Raw genomic sequence first — 20,860 nt, forward strand, 5'->3', positions numbered from 1 at the left:
TAAGGCCTGCCCGTGAAAATGACCATTTTCTGGTCAGATCTGTTTTGGTCCTGATGACCAACTTCCGTTCCGAATTTGGATTGCCGACCTTCATGAAAGTTGTTCCATCTGGAATGAACTAGCTAACTGCCAATTTGCAGCTCTTTTTCCCATGTGTAGCATAGAAAACAGTTTGCACTCAAAACTGACCATTTGTGCATTGGCCAGATTTCGTAAGTGATTGTGTTTGGTTCATTTGGGACTGAAGCCTCCAGTTTTAGTTCTGGATGTCTTCATAACAGTTGTTGTTCATCCTGTAAGCTTCAATATGGCATCTCATACGCCTTAATCCGATATTCGTAGCTCAACTTATGATTAAAATAGAAACGAGTGTCAAATCTGCCGTTTCCGCTAACGGCCGTTTCCGTTTCCGTCCGTCATATGTACGTGCGCGCGTGTCGTTTTTGCCGTTTTGCTTGTTTTAGGCACGATAGTAGCCGTTTGCAATATTATGTGACACAATCTTCTATGTCAGACGGTGGTGAGCTGGGCGGAACTGGTGGGGCCCACTACTAGCTGTTCATTTCGATCCGACTTCGTGTTTTTGCTATTTCAGATTCTGAGTAAGTATTCAGGCCAGTTTGGTGTGTTTTCTTTGCTATGTGTTTGAGATATGTGAAAAGGGTACTTAGGCGAGGGTGTACTTTATCACACTCGACCTAAACCCTAATTTGAATGTATAATTGTACTTGGCATATGTATATGAACCTTTTGGAACCAAAACCCTTGAGCTTGTGGCTCGGGGCGACTTTCGAGTAAAGTTTGTGAAGTTTGCAAAGTTTGTGAGTTCGTGGGCCCGATCTAAGACCTGTATGGACTATTCGAGCCGGTTAGGGCTTGGTCGAAGTCAGTCCAACTTAGTCTGAGGTCACCAAGTTTGTAGGTTCATGTTATGAACCAATTTTGTGAATCCGGTTCACCGAGAAGGTGACCAAGTTTGTGACCCGAGCTTGTGACTCAAGCTCAAGTTTGTGATTTCGTTCGTCCGGGCAAGTTTGTGAGGTGACTGGCCAGTGAGGGTGATAAGGTGTCGGTGGGTGTACAAGTGAAGTTCTACGGACCATTGAGTGTGGTCGACGGAGTGTCGGCAGGAGATCACGCATGGCATATGAATAGGCTTTGGAGCCACCTGTATCCTTATTATGTGATGTTACTTTTCTGCTTTTGCTTTACTCTTACTGTGTAACTGTTGTTACGTGAAATTTATGCTTTCGCCCCTGTTTACTTACTAAGCATATAGCTTACCCCTTTCCTTTTGTTTTCCTTAGCAGGGGCCGACGTGGGGACTTTTGGCTCGTACACTAGTATAGTTAGATTGGCTTGTATTAGTTAAACAGTTAGGATGTTTGTTTTAGTTTTGGTGGTTTGTATAAGGACCCTTCTTAGGGTCTATCTTCTGCTAGTTGTGGTTATAGTGTATTAGAGTGGTTTGACTCGAGACTTTTGAGGATGTAAATGTAACTTTTAGGATTGTATATATATTGTATATAGTGCTCTTTCGATTTATCTAGTTTTATTGCTTTAAGTTTTGAGTCCTGGCGCGAGCTAGGCAGGCCGGCCCGCCGATACCCTTGGGTTCGCCCTTGGGAGAAGTGGGGTCGTCACAGACCCTGCCTAGGGATGATTGTGGACGAAGCCTAGAGAGAGAAAGCTGTTGGTTGGTCGCTTGTGTACCATTGGCCTAGTTAGTATATAGTTCTTTTAATGACTTTCATGCGATTCCTTCTGCTTGTATCTGACTGACTGTTACTGTGTGATTTATCTGCTAAAGATATGCTATATGTATATTGTATGCTTTTATCACTTGTACCTGCATACTTTGTTTTAATATGGTATTCGCGCTTCAACCCTAGACTGGTTAAGTCAAATGGAAGGTACTCGTAGTGGACGGGGCCGGGGGCGTGGAACCTTAAATGAAGGAGAAAATCGGGAACCAACACCTGGACCTAATCCTGAACCTGGAATGGATCCTAGCATTCAGGTGGCTGCTGCTATCCAACGTATGACTGAGCTTTTGGCTCATGTAGTAGAACATCAGGGCCAAAATCCTAATCATCAGCCGGGAAACCCTAGTAATCACATAGAGGGTGTGACGACCCCACCTCCCCCTAAGGCGTACCAAAGGGTTCGGCGGACCGTCTGCCTAGCTCTCGCCAGGACTCACTCACTATCTCAATCGAGTCACGTACACACATCCATGAACCATAAATAACATTCACAATTCAAGCTTATAATTTACATTGATAGAAATCGAGGTACAAAGCCTCAATACACCAAACTAGTTCAAAACGTATACAATCCAAGTACAACATGTTCCATCCGAGAAATAGCGCGAGTACAAGTCAAAAAAAAATCAAACAACTAGTCTATGCTAGACTTTACATATCTCACACCTCGCTCGTACCCCTGAAAGGAAAACAAATGGAGTGGAATGAGCTAAAAGCCCAGTGAGGTTCCAAATAGCAAATTGACCATTATTTATAAGTACGAGTTTTCGATATAGCAAAGTAACGAGTATAAAGAGTTCATAAATGTGAACAGTAACATGTCAAGTAGCAATCTCAAAATGAGCGAATGTAGAGATTTTTCAAAAGAAACAATAATCCAAAAAACAATAATCACTCCAAAGTATAAGGATACGGATGACTCTCAGGAGCCAAATTCCCATGGCATTACCAGAAGCTTGATCCCGTAGTAGTTGACACTCCGTCAACTTTCAAGTAAGTAACCAATCCAGTAGAACACCACTTACACGACTCTCCGTCCACCGTTCAAACCCCCAGCTGGGCCCAAAATCCTCAATAAACACGGGTGGTAATACTCGAGTATACCGATTAGTCGAGGAGATATCACTCCACTCGACAATACAAGAGACCCAGGGTTCGTTATCCAATCGACCAAGCCCTTGCCGGCTCGACTAGAGTAACTCGCCACAGGGTTTCTGGAATTCCAGGAAGTGCGCGCATCATAAACAAGTATATCAAGTCAATTGCAACAATAAACAAGTATATCACGTAAGGGCAAGTGCGATAAAATACACTCTTGCCCTTACAATTCACGTATATAACATGTAATCAGATTGGTCACGTATCAAGTTCAAGTATCAAGTTCAATTCGGTATTTGAAAGCACTCACCCAAAAGATATAGTGCTACTGGTCACTTTCAGGTTATACTCCGAGTTCGGAGTCCAAATCTGCGATAAAACTCAATTTGAGAACTTTGAAACATGACTAGAGTTCGAAACTTAGACGTTTCGTTCAATAAGAATCAAGAAATTGAAATTCACTTGGAGAATACTCGTGAGATACTCGCTCACTTTTTAAATGATAAAACTTTGTAACATTTATACTTGAAATGGTCATGCGAGTCGAAAGTACAAGGGAAAACGTACTTTGAGCAATCATTATTTCATTTCTCAAGGGTACAAGTTCGGCCAAGTCCTTACTTATATACCTCGAACAAGAAGACTCAAGTACCCTAGATATCAACTCGACCCAAGTCGCAAGTGTATTTATATAGTCCTCGAGCGTAAATTTGGGCAGCATGCCCTTTGTGTTTACCTAATTTTCCAGCCATTTAGGCTTCATTATTTTTCTTCAACACCACCCAACATCATACATATCAGCAATTTATGTCAAGAGCCATTCCATAGCCTCACAATATCATAATAGTAAGATTCACATCAATAGCAAGCGCAGAAATTCCATATAGCCAAAAGACAGATTTGACGTATAAAAGAGGAAATAACTTATCTGAGGCTACGCTTATCAGATTAAGACGAAACCTATGGCGTTTCGAAGCTAAGACTCAGGGCTACAATGTTCATGAATATCACTAAGTCCAGTTTCTAATGTAACTTGGTCAAATTCTCGAATTACTAAACCAGAAACCAATTCGTCGGCTGTTTAAATGCAGAACACTATAATGGTCATAACTCAGTCCACACAAGTCCGAATCAGGTCTTCTTTGAGGCATTTTAAATCTACTTCAGAACACTACAACTTTTATGTTTTGGCCCAGAGCTAAATCAGAATGGATCCTGATCAAAAATCGTGATAAACTGGACTGAACTGAAGAAACGGACTGCTGGGAAATTCTTAAAACAGTAGGGGTATTTTGGACTTTCACGTTATACGTTGCTCCGATTGAGCTGACATTTTATAGGCACCTATAAAACATCATTTCCTACAACTTTCCTTCTTTGACCCAAGGCCAAATCGGCCTCTAACACATAGATACAAATTCGGACAGAAGTGATCAAGAATTTTCCAGAAATCTGGAATTTGTAGTTTCTAGTGAAATTTTCCCTAATTTCTCACTCCAATCACTCCCAAAACACCTTATAAAACCTCAATGGTAACATACAAGTATCACACATCAAGTTGGGCAGAAATTCCACAGCCCTAGTTCATCAATTAAATTGGGGAAAAACTTCTACACATGCTAGCATCCATGAATCCACCACCAATCAAGCTACTAAGCTTACTTTAACCATGATTGAAAGAGAAAGTTAGAGAGATATCATCCTCTTACCTTGATTTGAGTTCTCCAAGGATAGCCCAAGCCTTCTCTTTCCAAAATTTCACCACCAAACACTAGCTAATCACTCAAGGAGAAGATTAATCGGTTTGGTTTGGTTTGATTCTTGCTTTATAGATGAATCCAAGAAGAAATGAAGAGGTTTCTCTCTTATTCTTCCTCTCTCCCTCTCTCGGCTCTTAGCAGCAGAAATGAAGGAAAAATGGGGCTTAACTTGTCTTATAAGAGAGTAAGAGAATTAGGACTAATGGTGTCCACAAATCTTGGCCAACACTTGGACTAATCTTGACCACAAAATTTTCTTTCTCTTGCCTTGCCTTTGAGCCACACATTCGGTCAAGCTATCATCATGAGGGGGAAGATATTTTGTTCAATTAGTAATGAGCTTATACAGTAAGAAAGTGGTGGTCAAGTGGTGCGTTCAAACGGTAGTGCGCGGGACCCGCCGGTTGGCGCCGTTTTTCTTAAAACTCACGTACTAGGGTTTTTACTTCCCATTCACTAACTTTATACCATTGCTACTAATCACATATTATTTCTCACTCAAAAGTCACTTTTAATCTCCAAATTTAATCCTTACTCTGTACCGAAAATTCATCCGGCGAAAAATCGCGAAAACCCTAATTTTGCTCCAAACTTGAAACCGAAGCGTAAAACCTTATTTTCTAGGTTTATTTACACTTATCATGGAATAATTGGATAGTAGGGATTTAATAAATGATAACCTTCAAATAAAAAGAAATTTTTAAGAAAACGTGAGGAATTTTCCAATTCCAGTAATTAAAATTAGGGTTTCAATTAAAATATGAAACATTTAGGAAAACCGGTTAGTCACAAGTAAACTAGGGTTTTTGGCTACAATATTAGGATTTCTAGTCTTTTAAACCAAAATAAGGTTTTAAATCAACCCAAAGAAATACACTTTAATATTTTCTTCACAAACAACCTCCTAATATTCGGGATGTTACAGAGGGTGAGGATAAAGCCCTCGAAAGATTTCAGAAGTACTCACCACCGAAATTCCTGGGAGGGCCAGACTCTGACGTGGCCGAGAGATGGCTAGAGAAGATGATTGATATATTTGCCGCGTTACATTTTACTGAGGAGCGACAGGTCACATTTACTGTTTTCCAACTGGAGGGAGTAGCCCGTTCTTGGTGGAATATCATAAGACTGAAATGGGAAAGAGAACAAACCCCAAGGACGTAGGTGAATTTCATGAGAGAGTTCAACACGAAGTATTTTCCACCTCTGATCCAGGAAAAGAAAGAAGATGAGTTCATTACGCTCCGCCAGGGAACTCAAACCGTCGCCGAATATGAGAGCCAGTTCACCAGGTTGTCCAAGTTCGCTCCCGAGTTAATTGTGACTGAGCAAAGAAGGATAAGGCGTTTTGTCCAAGGATTAAACGTTGAGATTCAGAAGGACCTGGCTGTAGCCTAACTCAATACCTTTAGTGATGCGGTAGAGAAAGCTCAACGAGTTGAAAGCGCGAGATTTCAAGTTAGAAACTTTTAAGCTAAGAAAAGGGGATTTCCTGGAAGTAGCTCAGAGCAAGGAGATAAGGGTATGCCTCCTAAGATTGGAAGGGGAAACGGGGGAGTACAATTACCGAGGATGTCAAGTGGTGCCTCACAGAGAGGCACAGTCTCCACTTCCCGTGGTCCCTGCGGGTACTGTGGGAAGCCGAATCACACGGAGGATGTCTGCTGGAAGAAAGGAAGAAAGTGTCTGCGTTGTGGGAGCGCAGATCATCAAATCGCAAGTTGCCCAGGCCGATCTCTAGAAGGGAGTAGGATCCAACAGCCAACCACGACCAACCCTGACCAGTCGAAGGGGGACAAGAATGGATCGAAAGTGTCAGCTCGGGTGTACTCCTTAGAATAACATCAAGTCTCTGACCCATTAGAGGACGTGGAAGGTAAGATTCTGGTATTCCACCGTTTGCCCATTAGAATGGTGTATCAGAATTACAATTTGGGAAGGAAGAAGAAACTATACCAAAGAATTCAATGAGCCTGGCCAGTGAAGGGGTACAGATCTGTTAGCTAAGTATGATGCTCAATTTAATCGTGAGAAGGAAGTAGTAAAATTTTTGTATCCCGGAGAGGGCGATGATAAGGAATTTCGAGGATGAAATTCTTTTAAGGGGGAGAGAGTGTGAGAACCCGTGGATTTTCTTATTTTCTAGACTTTATTTTATTTAATTGCATGCCTTTTCTATATTTTCTTTATTAGGAAAATTTTCAAGATAATTTTTATGAGTAAATATAGTTCTAAAATTATTTTCCTAGTATTAGTTAGTTTTGAGAAATTAAGAGCGTATACCGGATGTGGGACCCACTAGTGCGGTAAGTTCGATAAAATTCGACCAATTAGGTTAAGTTGTGTATACCGAGTTTAATTTATCAGGTGTTAAGAGATAATTAGAAGTTACTTAGATGGATTATCATTGGAGAGACAAAAGGATAGAGTTGCATTAAATAAGGGTGACAAGTGTCACCTTGTGATTAATTTTTGACTTTGACATCTTACGTACCTTTACTAATTGACCAAAAACACATCTTATTTCTCCCTCTCTTGGCCGACTTTCTTGGAGAAAAAAGAAGAGAAAACTTTCAACTTCTTTCTTCAATTTCTTGCCTTGATCTCACAAACCAACCGTTAAAACTTTGATTTGCTCCATAAAAACCTTTCCCTTGGTAGGATTAAGGTGAGTGGTGAAGTGGTTTGAGGAGCAAAGGTGCTAAGTTGCTTCCTTTCTTGAGTTTACAAGGGTTCATCGGTGATTGAGAGGGTTACTCGGAAAGATATTCTGGACGTTATTTCACCTTAATAGGTGAGTGTACCACTCCCCTGGATTGTTGTTTAATTGGTTTGTCTATACTTGAAATTTGTGACATGGATAACTGTGAACTCTGTTATTTTGAATGAATGAGGGTGTACTTTATCACACTCATTCTCTTGCCTGTCCTGTATAAACTGAAATCTATTACTTGTACCTGTTATGAACTTGAACCTGTTACTTGCACTTGTTATGATGTCGTTTGGAAGTGAGTCCAGCGACTCTCTGGTTAAACCTGAGCTCAACCTCATGGGGAGTTAATTAAATCGAGCCATGCAAGGGCTTGGTCGAGGAAATTGACAATCCATGGGTGCCTGTTCTTATGGAATCTTTGAGTATTGAGACTCTTGATTCCGGTATACTCGAGTATTACCATTCATGTTCCTGTTTGGCGTTCGGGCCCGGTAAGGGGTATGTTTGGTGAACGGAATTTTGGCGTTAAAGTGGTGTTCTACGGGTCTGGTTCCTTCATTTGAACGTTGACGGAGGGTCAACGAGGCTGGATCAAGTATTGCAACGGAGATTTGGCTCCTGAGAGCCACCTGTATCCTTTACATTGTGGTGTTCTTTCATCTCTTGTATTTGATGTGAATATGTGCCTTAAAAGTGTTTTTTCATGAGTTCTACTGTTCCTACCACATATACTTTTGGTACCTCATTGAGCTTTTAGCTCACCCCATCCCGTTATCCTTGTTTTCCTTTCAGGGAACCATCTTTTGGACCAATGATCATTTTAAAGAATGAATTGAGCCTGTATAAACACCCTTTTGTATAGCTCCATGGAAGTTGGAAACCCTAAATGTATCTTAATACAATGTTTCCTTTTGGTTTGTAAACTTACTATATATTTGGGCATGTATATTCTCTCATGTTAAACAAAGTGTACTGGTACTGGGATGGATTGTGACGTAGCAGCGGCTCTTCCATTTCGTTTTGATTTTCGTGGGAACGCAGTACCAAAGATTGATTGTATCTTTTACTTTGGCTCATTTGGTTCTGAATGTTACCTTTTTGAAGTTCTTTTGAGCGTTTGGAAGGGTTTATGTCTGTTCCGGATCCATAGTCCCAGCGAGAGCTGGGCAGGCGGTCCGCTAAACCCTTTGGTTCGCCTTAGGGTGAGGTGGGGCTGTCACATTCAATATGTTGGAAACCATAATTTTGAGGAAAAGAGTAGAGCTAGTGATAGACATCCCTTTTGATTATGCTCCTCTGTACAAGAAAACCCTAATTGTATTTTGATCACTTGTGAATATTCCGACTTGTATTGCTAGTTAAACTTTTGAACCTTTCATTGTATATATCTTTAAGTGTTTAACCATGTAAATTAAGTGTACTTGTTTGAGATGGTACTTCTATTTGGCTTTGGTGAACACTTCTGGTATACGTTGGGGAGTTCGGACGAGTGTGAAATTTGGAACGAGGAGAAAAAAAATTGGTGGGAAAACTGTTCACGGAATCCGGTCGGATATCCGGCCAAGTCTTGGCTGGATTGTGATGTCGCCACAGCTTTTCATTTTAAATTTTGTTTTCATTCTTCGTTCTTTGTTTCGTTGAAGCATTTGATCATGGTATTATCCTTCAGAATGGTTTGGACCTCGTGTGTTCGACTTTGTAGTCCTGGCGAGAATTAGGCAGGCGGTCTGCCGAACACTCTAGTTCGCCTTAGGGGGAGGTGGGGCTGTCACAGAACTAGCCTCTAAAATTTGTATCTCAATTAGAATTCCAATCAATGTTTAAAACACAACAAGCAGAACTAGAATCGGAGTTTTGAGCGTCAAGATATAGCAGCTCAAAGTTGGTTAAAATTAAGGACTGTTCGGTCCATTTTCCAGATTTGGAAGGGCAACTTAACTTCAGTATTTTGTTTGTATATCAAAACAGTCTTAGAATGACACCAAAATTGGTACAATTCAACTTCTATAGGAGGACTACCCCTCTATCAAATTTCATTTGAAAATTGGCATGGGAAGGTAGTTAACAAAACTACCAAAGTTTAAGGAATTTCCGAGGCAAATCTGCCTTCTCGCTTTCTTTTCCTTTTCAAACACTTGGTCCAATGAAATCAACTAAAATTTGACTCATTTGTGAAACAAAGTTCTAAGAAACATCTAATATACATTTGGTAGGTGATTGGTATCAAAATTTTCAAAATAACACGTCCCAAGTCAAGCTAGGCCATTCGGCTAGCCAAAATTAGGATTTTCCAGATTCGGTACAGTTCGGGAATTGAATTTTGGACCTACTGACTGCAAGTTCTGATTTTTCTAACTTTGGCGTGCAAAACTGAAATTTTCCGACTCGGTGGGAAATGAGTTTTGGAAACTTTTGTAAGTCCCAAAGACAACCAAGAGGGGGGGTGAATTGGGTTGATTAAAATCTTAACCAAATTTATGCACTTTTTCTTTAATAAAAATTTACCTTCTTTTCTAGTAATGATCAACCATGTAGATTAGAAGACAAGAGCAATATTGATCAGAAACACAAGTATAGACAAGCAATGATAATTTTATTAAACAGAAAAGTAAATTAGGGAATCAAACCAAGTGTCTACCAAGCTATCCTCAAACTTGAAGACCACACACTAGGAAGAGCAACTTCTCTTAGATGAAAGAAGATCAACTAGATGTACAATGGAGGGAGCACTTCTTCCTTGCCCTAAGCCTCACTTAGTCAAGCTAAGAAGTTTTACAATCACTCAGAAAAACCCTCAACAAAGCTACACTAAAGATCCTTTCAGTCACAAAAGAAATGCTCACCAGAAATTCACACCACTTTAAAACAAATCTTGCTTTGGAGACTATTTTCTAGCTAAAATATCTCTTGAGATCTTGTAAACAAAGTGTGCAAAAGTCCTTCCTTCGTTCAGAACAGTTTGCTTTTCAAGGGGAACAAAAATGGGCTTCATTAAAGCTTCCAACGGATAGAAGGCAGATGAAGGGTCAGCTAGCCGTTGGGGCTTTCGGACGTCCGACGATCAAATCATCGTCCGAACCAAACGTCTGAAAACCGCCAAGTTGAAGTTCGGACGTCCGATGAGATTTTTGTCGTCCGACAGCACAGCGTCCGATCGTAGGCCGAGAGTTAGCAAGTTATCTTGGAATTTTTCGGACGTCCGATCTGGTTGATATGCGTCCGAGGTGTGCGTCCGATCCTTCCGGACGTCCGACAGTTTCCTTTCGGCCGTCCGACCTGATTGTCCTGTTTTTGCTTCTCATTTTGGTTGTCTTGCATTTCATGACATATTTGAACCTGATTCTTGGATAGACAAAAACACTTGTATTTGAAGGAGGTTAGATAAACATTTCAAAGTACCAAGAATGACAAACTAGACATACTTAAAAGACAGTATCTTTGATCGGAACAAAACAATGACTAAATTCGTTTATATTATTTCAATCTTGTTTGCCACATCCAAAGCATCGTAGACTGGAGTCAATCAAACATATGCTTTCCTTGTTCCATCAGGCCTGATCAATCTTGGTCAGTATAAACGAACTTTTGTGATCATCAAAACCAAGAATAACATTCTCCCCCTTTTTGATGATGACAAAACAAAAGTTTGAAATGAAATTTTATGATAGCAATGAAAACTCCCCCTTTCAAAATAGACAAGAACTCCCCCTGTCTTAGTGAATCACAAAATTTGAAAATTTTGAAAAACTCCCCCTCACAAGGCTGCCCATCCGAGTTAAACAATTAAGCATATCAGCCAATCCAAATTTAAACAATCAATCCAACATATCCTAACATCACCAATCATCAATCATGCCAACATCACCAATTATCAATCATCACTCAATCCAATCATTTGATACCATCTCCCCCTTTTTGTCATCACAAACGGGCAACCAATCACATCAACACATCCACAAATTCACAAATTTAGACAAGTTCACACATCAAAACTTAGACCATCAATCAGAATAGACAATCCACAAATTCATTACATTCACACAAGCAGAATAGACAATCATTCATCAAAATATTCAGACATCCATCAAAACAGTACTTAAACATCCAAAACGAAACTTAAAATATCCATTACATTACATATTCATTGTTGAATACCACAAAAACATAAAAGAGACAAACAAAATGCAAATGTCCTAAATGATGAACTAAGTGGATCCAGGTGTCCTCCGAGAGAGCTGATATTGATCAAGATCCTCCTCTTCAGTTTCTTCATCATCTTCAGCAGCCTCTTCAACTGGTGCCTTGCCTTTATCTGATGTAGAGGTGCCATGAGGAGTCACAGGGGTTGAAGAACCAGGATCCGGAATTGATGAACTTGGATCAGTGGGGTGTGACTCTTTCTCATGGGAAACTTCCTCAACAACAGGGGGGGAAACAGGAGGTTCTTTTTGTCTAGGAAGGCAGTTTGTTGCTCAGAGGACATAGTGAGCATTAGACCATGTTCTAGAAGAAGAACATGCTGTTTGAGTTCACGAAGGAGCTCAATTACTTCATCACTGGAAGAGGAAGATGCCTTAGAGGCAGATTTCCTAGGATGAATGGGAGTGAGTGGAATAGATGAAGGATCATGTGCAGCCTTAGACCTAAGTTCACTAGATGATGCACCCTTATAAGCCCACAGATTATCTTTAAAAACAAGATTTTTCCTTTCAAAATACCCTTTTGTAAAGGCATAAGAAGATGCTTCTTTAGGACAAACACCTAGAATAGGGACTTTGTAAAACTCAAAAATCTTTTGAAGAAACTTTCCATAAGATAATTTTCTGCGAGAATCAGTGGCATAGCGAAGTAAAAACTTGCACATGACAAAACCAAAATCAATACGAATTTTTTCTTGAAAACAATAAAAGAGGTACAACTCCATTTTGTTTGCATCAGTTCTATGGCCATCAGTAGGCACAAGCAGGTTTGAAATGATAGAAAAAGCAATTAAATTCACAGGGGCCAGATCATTCAATTTAGCATCAGCAGGTGAGGAAAAACTTCTTTTGAAATAGGTTAACATTTTTGTCCCATCAAAATGATTTGCCGCAGTCGGGAGCTCTTCATAGGAAAAGAAATTAGCAATCTTATCTTTGCATAAACGTTCAATGGTAGTATTTAAAATGGAGTTCACAATTTCAGAGTCAAAGATTAAGTCTACCCCATTAACCCTGGAAAATATTTCAGTTTGGTCAGAACCTTTCCTTAGATTGGCAAAAAATTGATGCAACATATCAGGATAGTAGACATTTGGCATAGAAATAAGATGTGACCATTTCTGGAAAGCAAATAGACTCAGAATGGATTCTAAACCTATGGAGCGAAATTCAGAGGGGTTTACAGTTCTTTGAGGGATGACACCCTTCTGGGATATCCAGGAGTATTTGTCTTTCGCAGCATCATCAAAGAATGTAGGAGGAGGGGCTGATTTTGGAGGCGGTTGAGAAGATGTCCCCTGTCCAGATTCAGGCTGAGAGGAGGGTTGTGGTGTAGGCCGTGACATTTGACCCTTGATAGCTCCTCTTTTGAAGCGTTTGGATGTCCGTTTGACAGTGGGAAGACTCTCATCCTCATCCCTGAGTGGATGCTTGCGTCCGGCAGTAACTTTTCCTCCCCTTAGATTCACCATTGTGCGAAATGTATGGAATGATAGATGCAAATGATACACACAGTAGTAGGAAAGTGAATCGCACAAAAATTTTGGAACAAAAAAGCCTTGTAGAAGATTTGACAGAGCGGTTATGAAAAGATAGGGTTTTGAAGAAAATTTGGGAATGTGCGAAGTGATAGATGATTCTGTGAAATGATCAGGAATAATGACTCGCAATTGATCAGGAACTGTTTTGGTTGAGTCAATTTGGGAATGGGGGCTTCAGAACGATATGAATTTGAGAGTGAGAGACAAGAGGGTTTTCGTCCGAGAGGAAATAAAATGGGAAGAGTCTGAAGCAAATGAGGAAGAAAGTTGTTTTAAAAAATGAGCCGTTGCACTGTCGGACGGCCGAACGAAGTTGTGCGTCCGACAGTTGCGTCCGAACAGGCGCAATTCTGGAAAATGGCTGAAGAACATCATCGGACGTCCGTTCATCTTCTTTCGGACGTCCGAAGACTTTGAGAAATTTTAGGATGATTTTTCGATTATTCCTAATTTTGATCTTAGATGAATGAACTGATCTAATGGCAGAGCTTTGGTAAAAATATCAGCAAATTGATCTTTAGAACAAACATAATTTACACATATTTCACCTTTTTGAACAAGATCACGAATAAAGTGATGCTTTATATCTATGTGCTTTGTCCTAGAATGATGAATAGGATTTTTGGTCAAATTTATAGCACTAGTATTATCACAGAATACAGGCATGCAGTCATACAACAATCCAAAATCATTCAAAGTGTGCTTCATCCATAAAAGTTGAGCACAACATGCACTAGCGGCAATATATTCCGCTTCGGTTGTAGACAAAGATATTGCATTTTGCTTTTTGCTAAACCAAGAGACTAAACAATTTCCAAGAAAATGACAAGTTCCACTAGTACTCTTTCTATCCACACGACAACCTCCAAAATCAGCATCCGAATAACCATATAGTGCAAACTCATTAGATCTAGCATACCAAAGACCATAGTCTAATGTACCTTTCAAATACCTAAAAATCCTTTTTACAGCATTCAAATGTGATTCTTTTGGACAAGATTGAAATCTAGCACACAAGCAAACAGCAAACATAATATCAGGTCTACTTGCGGTTAAATAGAGTAGGCTTCCGATCATACCTCTATAATGCTTTTCATCCACATGATTACCTTCTTCATCTTTGTCAAGCTTTGTAGAAGTGCACATTGGAGTTCCAACTTGCTTTGAGTCCTCCATGCCAAACCTTTTCAGCAATTCCTTGGTATATTTTGCTTGATTTATAAAAATTCCCTCAAGCGCTTGATGTATTTGAAGTCCAAGGAAGAAATTTAATTCTCCCATCATACTCATTTCAAATTCATTTTGCATAGTGGTGGAAAACTCCTTGCATAGATACTCATTAGTAGCACCAAAAATAATATCATCAACATATATTTGCACAATAAGAAGGTCATTCAACACTTGCTTAGTAAAAAGTGTGGTGTCCACAACACCCCTTTTGAAACCATTTTCAATCAAAAAACCACTTAGTCTTTCATACCAAGCTCTTGGAGCCTGTTTTAGACCATATAAAGCTTTAGATAGTTTAAACACATGACTTGGAAATTTTGTATTTTCAAAACCGGGGGGTTGATCCACATATACTTCTTGATCAATAAAACCATTTAAAAAGGCACTTTTAACATCCATTTGAAACAATTTGAAGCCTTTAAAGCATGCAAAAGCAAGAAGCATTCTAATAGATTCTAATCTTGCTACGGGAGCAAATGTTTCATCAAAATCAATTCCTTCTTCTTGTGCATATCCTTTGGCAACTAATCTGGCTTTATTTCTTACAACAACACCTTTATCATCCAACTTATTTCTAAAAATCCACTTTGTACCAATGATAGGTTGATTTTGAGGTCTATTAACAAGTGTCCAAACTTCATTTCTCTCAAATTGATTAAGTTCTTCTTGCATTGCCAAAATCCAGTTTTCATCCTTTAAAGCATCATTGATATTTTTGGGTTCAAAGAGAGAAACTAAAGCAAAATTGTCAATCAATTTTCTAGATGAGGAACGAGTGTTTACCTTCTCGGATGGATCACCAATTATAAGCTCTTTTGGATGATTTTGGCTGAATTTCCAAGCCTTGGGAAGATCTTTGAGTGGATCATCATTTTTGTCTTCATCTTCTTCTTCTTGATCATTATGAACTTCATTTTCCATTTCAGTTGCTGCTGGTTTAGAGCTTCCTTCATTTCCAATTGATAGCTTTTCCATTCCTTCTCGAACACCTACATCATCATCCTCACACGAACTTTTGGAATTATCATCATTTGTTTCATCAAATGTTATATGTATAGCTTCTTCAATCACAAGAGTCATTCTATTAAAAACTCTATATCCTCTTTTATTCTCACAATACCCCAAAAATATTCCTTCATCAGATTTTTTATCAAACTTACCAAGATGTTCCTTTAGATTCAAAATAAAGCATTTACAACCAAATAATTTGAAATAACCAACCGTAGGTTTCTTATCAAAAATCAGCTCATAAGGAGTTTTCTTTAAAATAGGTCTCAAAAGTATTCTATTCATCACATAACATGCAGTGTTTACCGCTTCAGCCCAAAGGTATTTAGGCAAACTACATTCACTTAACATAGTTCTAGCAGCCTCTTGTAGTGTCCTGTTTTTCCTTTCTACAACACCATTTTGTTGTGGAGTTCTTGCAATTGAAAACTCATGTGTAATGCCATTATGATCACAGAAATCTGGAAAACCACAATATTTGAATTCCGTTCCATTATCACTTCTAATCCTAACAATTTTTAAGCCAAGCAGATTTTACACTTTAGCAAACAATGAAGTAAAATTCTTGAAGGCATCATCTTTATGAGCAAGAAATAGCACCCAAGTGTATCTAGAATAATCATCAACAATTACAAAACAATATCTTTTACCACCCAAGCTAGTAATTTGAGTGGGACCAAATAAATCAAGATGCAAGAGTTCCAAAGGTTTAGAAGTAGATACACACATCTTAGGTTTAAAGGAATTTTTTGTTTGCTTCCCAAATTGACATGCATCACATATTTTGTCCTTATCAAAACTGATTTTTGGCAAGCCTCTAACCAACTCATTTTTCAAAATTTCCTTTAGTAAATCCATGTTAAAATGACAAAGTCTTCTATGCCACAACCAAGGATCTTCATTTGAAGCTTTAAGACATTTCAAGCTAGATGAATCAATTTTATCAAGAACCACAATATATATGTCGTTGAACCTCTTACCTTTGAACACAATATTATATTTGGAATCAAGCACAATGCATTCATGTTTTTTGAATAACACATTCAAGTCTTTATCACATAATTGACTAACACTAAGCAAGTTATAACTTAAGTTATCAACTAAGAGCACATTATGGACAAAAGTTTCACCATCCTTACCAACATCTCCTATACCAATTGTCTTAGCTTTCACATCATCACCGAATGTCACCTTTCCACTTGATTTTGATTTTAGCTTTATGAACAAGGAGGGATCACCGGTCATATGCCTTGAGCAGCCGCTATCAATAAACCATTTGGACTTGTTTGATCCTTTTTCCTGAAAATAGAAAGTGTTTGGTACCCTTTTTAATTTTTGGGTCCGCAATAGTTAGCATTGTATCTAACTAACCACATGCATTTCATCCCTTTGTTCAGATTTCTTTTCACATAGCAATCACCTTTCAAATGCCCTCTTTGACAACAAAAACCACACATAATGGAAGAGTCCTTAACATGTACTGGTTTGATATATCTCAATCCACCTTTTCTATATGTTGTGAAACCATGTGCATTTTTGTTGTGTGCAAATGTTCTTTGAAAAATAGTAGGATGTGTAGGTGACATGTTCCTTTTGATAAACTCCTGCTTTCTTGCTTTCAAAGTCACATCCAAGTTGTCCATTCTCTTTTTTAAATCACCATGTCTTTCCTTCAGTATTTTACAAATATTTGTCTTTCTATCAAGCTCATTCAGAACATCAAATCCGGCTCTTACAAGACATTCATTGTCAGTCTTTAGTTGTTTATTTTGTTGAAGGAGACATGCATTTTCATGAATGAGAAAAGCAATTTTCTGTTTTAGCTGCTTGTTCTTATCATAAGATTCCTTCAAAGCATTATGCAGTTTTTCAACAAAGGATTCAAGATCATCATCTTCTTCATCATCACTTTCAGATTGAGAGTGTATGGAAGTTACCTCATTATCTCCAATAGCCATGAAGGCCATTTGAGCTGATTCTTCCTCTTCTTCAACTTCCCCTTCAGAGTTGCATTCATTCCAAGTAATCTGGAAGTTGTTGAATCTTGGCTTTCGATCAGCTTTTCCATCTTTCATTTTCTTCATGGGGCATTCGTTTGCATAGTGTCCAGGCTGTCCACATTCATAGCATTTGTCCACTTGCTTCTTGTTGAATTCTTGTTTTCCTTTGTTCCTTGCATTTGATGAATAATTTTGGAATTGATTGCTAGGTCCTCCCTTTCTGAACTTCCTTTTATTCAAGATTCTTTTGAAGCCTCTTGTGATGAGAGCAAGATCATTATCATCACCATCCGAATCTTCATCATCCAAGTGAGCTGGATCATCTTCACTTTGAGTAGTCTTTAGAGCAATATTTCTTTTTGCTCTAGCATCCTCTTCCTCCTGCACTTTAGATTTCAGTTTTAACTCATAAGAGGTTAGTGAGTTAATGATAGATTCAATAGGCACAGAACTTAAATCCTTAGCCTCCTCTATTGCAGTCACTTTATTTTCCCATTCTTTGCCCAATGCATTGAGAATTTTTCTGTTCTTCTCTCCCAAGGTGTACTCTTTGCCCAACACCTCGAGATCTTTGATCAAGTCAGTGAACCTGCAAAACATTTTGTCAATATCCTCAAGAGGTTCAATCTTAAAAGATTCATACTTTGTGACCAAGATGGCCTTTCTCTGTTCTCTCACATTGTCACCACCCTCATGGATTTCTCTTAACTTATCCCACATTTCTTTGGCTGATTTACAGCCTTTCACTCTAATTGATTCATTTGAATCTAAGGCACTATAAAGAACATTCATGGCCTTGGCATTCAATGTGAGGTTAGTCCTGTCTTGAGCATTCATTTCAACTCTCATTTTTGGCCGAAGCAGCCCTGTATCTGCATCAAGAAAGTTAGCTTCATGCGGTCCTTCACTCACAATAAACCACAGTTCAATATCAATAGATTGCAAAAAGATAATCATCCGTTCTTTCCAGCTAACATAGTTGGAGCCACTGAACATGGGAGGCCTAGTAACAGATTGCCCCTCAACAAACATAGCATGACTGGTTGTCATCTTTACTCCAAGCCGTTAGAGCTTAATCTCAAGGAGACCAAGCTCTGATACCAATTGTAAGTCCCAAAGACAACCAAGAGGGGGGGTGAATTGGGTTGATTAAAATCTTAACCAAATTTATGCACTTTTTCTTTAATAAAAATTTACCTTCTTTTCTAGTAATGATCAACCAAGTAGATTAGAAGACAAGAACAATATTGATCAGAAACACAAGTATAGGCAAGCAATGAGAATTTTATTAAACAGAAAAGTAAATTAGGGAATCAAACCAAGTGTCTACCAAGCTATCCTCAAACTTGAAGACCACACACTAGGAAGAGCAACTTCTCTTAGATGAAAGAAGATCAACTAGATGTACAATGGAGGGAGCACTTCTTCCTTGCCCTAAGCCTCACTTAGTCAAGCTAAGAAGTTTTACAATCACTCAGAAAAACCCTCAACAAAGCTACACTAAAGATCCTTTCAGTCACAAAAGAAATGCTCACCAGAAATTCACACCACTTTAAAACAAATCTTGCTTTGGAGACTATTTTCTAGCTAAAATATCTCTTGAGATCTTGTAAACAAAGTGTGCAAAAGTCCTTCCTTCGTTCAGAACAGTTTGCTTTTAAAGGGGAACAAAAATGGGCTTCATTAAAGCTTCCAACGGATAGAAGGCAGATGAAGGGTCAGCTAGCCGTTGGGGCTTTCGAACGTCCGACGATCAAATCATCGTCCGAACCAAACGTCCGAAAACCGCCAAGTTGAAGTTCGGACGTCCGATGAGATTTTTGTCGTCCGACAGCACAGCGTCCGATCGTAGGCCGAGAGTTAGCAAGTTATCTTGGAATTTTTCGGACGTCCGATCTGGTTGATATGCGTCCGAGGTGTGCGTCCGATCCTTCCGGACGTCCGACAGTTTCCTTTCGGCCGTCCGACCTGATTGTCCTGTTTTTGCTTCTCATTTTGGTTGTCTTGCATTTCATGACATATTTGAACCTGATTCTTGGATAGACAAAAACACTTGTATTTGAAGGAGGTTAGATAAACATTTCAAAGTACCAAGAATGACAAACTAGACATACTTAAAAGACAGTATCTTTGATCGGAACAAAACAATGACTAAATTCGTTTATATTATTTCAATCTTGTTTGCCACATCCAAAGCATCGTAGACTGGAGTCAATCAAACATATGCTTTCCTTGTTCCATCAGGCCTGATCAATCTTGGTCAGTATAAACGAACTTTTGTGATCATCAAAACCAAGAATAACAACTTTTCTTTTACCTTTTGATAATGGTTGATCGTTTTAAACTCGATTTCATTGAGGAAATCAGTTTTTCTTATGTTAATAAATCCTCATTTTCGAACCTTTATTTTGAGTGGTTAAGGTTCTTTGTTTGAGGTATTGGCTAGTCTAAATGAGTGTACTTTCTCTATCGATAAATACATAGTTGTGAGTGAGAATACTTGTTAATTGTCCAGGCGCTCAAGGAGATCTGCAAGAGAATCTCGAAGCGGATGCCTAACGACTTACCTGCTCGTTCACTCACTCTTATCTTGATTTGGTGAGTGTCAAGTGTATAAAAATTTGTTACGTGCTTAATTGTTATTATTGATTGAGTATTTGAATATACCGAGTCGAGTGTGTACTTTATCGCACTTGTTCTCGTTTAAGTGAAGTGAAATTGAATTGCTTGAATTGAATTGCTTGAAGTGAAGTGCTTGAAGTGAATTGTTAAGTGAAATTAAGTGAAGTGTTGCAATAGTGAATTATGCTATGGTTGCATTTGTCATTGGAGTGAATCTTCTCTACTCCTAATGATAATAATGGGGGACGCCCAAATCTCATCGGCCGACCTTGCGACTCAAGCCGGGCCGGCATGGGCTTGGTCGAGAAGCTTGGTGAGCCATGGGGAAAAGTGTATAAGCTTGATCTATTGGAGAGATCTCACTTGGCATACTCGAGTAGTATTGCCTTATATAAAAGAAGTGCGGGCCCGGAGCAGGGGGAGTAACGGTGAACGGGGAACGTGTAAGTGAAGTTCTATGGATTATAACCTACCTGATTAACGGAGTGTCAACTCGTGGAGGTTTTGGATCGAGCAAGTGGAAATTAGCTCTTGAGAGCTCCTGTATCCTTAACAAGTGTGTTTTATTGTTAATTGTGACTTACTTGAATGTTACAGCTTTCATTCTTGTTCAAGTGTTATTGTTATTTGACCTACGTGTTTTGCATGTTTTCTTGGCCTCACGAGCATCCGCTCACCCCGTGAGATTTGGTTTCCTTAACAGGAGCTGAACTGGAAGGGATTATGGAAAAGCCTACTTGATGGCTCTTTTGGCTAGAATTTTGGAATGTATTTGTCTAGACATCTTTTGGAAAGTTGTATATTTTGGAAAGTGGATGTATTTTGAACTTGTGGTGTAAGATTGGATATTTATATATGGAAGCGACTTCTTTTTCTTACTTTGTCTTGTCTTATTAGTTATTATGGTATTAAGCTTGAACGGG

The sequence above is a fragment of the Coffea arabica genome, chromosome 6e (assembly GCF_036785885.1).
Source record: "Coffea arabica cultivar ET-39 chromosome 6e, Coffea Arabica ET-39 HiFi, whole genome shotgun sequence".
NCBI lineage: Eukaryota > Viridiplantae > Streptophyta > Magnoliopsida > Gentianales > Rubiaceae > Coffea > Coffea arabica.